The 1,748-nt window shown below is 36.0% G+C and overlaps 1 long non-coding RNA gene across 1 annotated transcript; it reads right to left on the bottom strand.

Moving 5' to 3' along the window:
• Positions 1-242: 242 nt before the first annotated feature.
• LOC127149127 (uncharacterized) lies at positions 243-1,461 on the bottom strand. Its single transcript, XR_007820529.1, has 3 exons — positions 1,403-1,461; positions 1,100-1,164; positions 243-381 (listed from the first exon to the last, which is right to left on the bottom strand). It is a non-coding gene; the product is annotated as an uncharacterized LOC127149127 (long non-coding RNA).
• Between the last annotated feature and the right edge of the window lie 287 nt (positions 1,462-1,748).

Raw genomic sequence — 1,748 nt, 5'->3', positions numbered from 1 at the left:
TCTAGTTTAATACAGGCAAGGTCACGTGCATATTCATAATCATGTATCATAAAATACATACCTGGCGAGTGACGAAGGACCGTAATAGCCATATATAGAGACAAAATCAGAGACTCACATCGTAAGTTAGTCTACAGAACCTAAAAGCTGACGCTCTGATACCAACTGTAACGACCCAACTCTTTATACTAAGCTGAGGTCGTTACTAAAAAGAAACAATGACAAGAGACACCTTTTTGAAACGAGGGAAGACTAAATTTTCATTAAAAACGGAATATGAAAACATTGAAACATAAACGCGGAAGCAAAACTGAGTCCCCATATGGCATGTCACGGATCCTTCTCTGTCGCTCGCCAGCTTTCGTCTACCTTTACCTTCGCCTGAAATGTTAAACATAGAAAGAGTGAGTATAAACATATACTCAGTAAGGGACCTACTACTAGTCCCGCTAGGTGTCTGTTAACTTCCCATTAGAGTCCTGAAAATGGTACCCAATCTCTGGCACGTTCCCGAACACGTGCAACATGCGCTCCCGTAGGAACGAAAATCTGGTCTTCGGTGTCCCGGGGGAGCACCTAGGACATGCTGGTCTGTAGTGAACCCGGGGGTAACACTAAGACAATCGGGATGCGAGGACCCCGTCGAATCACTCGAATCATATCTTTATCCATGCTAGACTGGCGTCCCGTCGGACCACTCAGTCCTAAATAGGTGGTGATCCCGAAGGACACCCATGCAGGTACGACTCTAATAGACAAAGTTAACAGAACACCCTATCCATAGCATGTAGCATAACATAACATCATAACATGGCATGAGTATTAATCTTAACGTCCTTAATCATGTGATTAATATATCATGCATTAACAATCATCAACAGTCATCAACAACATACTACCGGTCATTAACATAACATCAGTCATCATCATCAATCATCAACATAATAATCTCAGTCATCATCATCAACATCAACTATCATCATAATCTCAGTATAATCATTATCCTCAAATTATGCATCTTAGCTACCATCAATGCATAATCATAATTACATGCGGTCTCTTGAATTCAGTTCGAAGGTCTAGTAGGAGAATCTCTTACCTGGAGATTTTAGCCAAACAAAGGTACTCCCTAGTTGATAGTAAAATTCTCCAATTAACTTGATCCTAATCATAAAAGGAACACTTAGTATCTTAATTAATGAAATTAGCAATTGGCTAACATCCAAAAATCCTCCCAAATTAATTAACTTTCTAAAAATTGGGGTTGAAACCAATTCAACCTTGATTGGGAAAAATCCAAGATTTAAATCTTAAAAAGTTTAGCCAATTGAACCTTTTACAGAAAACCCAAATAGATCCAAAATTAAATTAATAAAATATTAATTTAATTTTATTTGCTTACCAAGGTTACTCAAATGGAGGTCGAAAAATCCTCTTAATTCATCACTTTAAATCATCAAGTTTCTAAAGAGACCAATCTTAACTTTAACTGAGGCGGCGACAGCAGAGGGTTATCTTAGAGAAGAAGATAAAGAACCTTTTTCTTTTTCCTTTAATTCCATCTTAAGCATTCCAATGCTATTTATAGACCCAAATAATAACAATAATAATTATTATTATTATTATTTCCTTTTCCTTTTAGGATATATATATATATATATATATATAATACCAAAAAATATACATATATCTTTATTCCCATTATCTTTCATAAATCAATGCCTTAATCTTAGGCATTTATAACCATT

Source organism: Cucumis melo, chromosome 4 (genome assembly GCF_025177605.1).
Source record: "Cucumis melo cultivar AY chromosome 4, USDA_Cmelo_AY_1.0, whole genome shotgun sequence".
In the NCBI taxonomy this organism is placed as follows: Eukaryota; Viridiplantae; Streptophyta; class Magnoliopsida; order Cucurbitales; family Cucurbitaceae; genus Cucumis; species Cucumis melo.
Note: the sequence above shows the minus strand (reverse complement) of the source record. Positions and strands in the feature narration are given on the sequence as shown.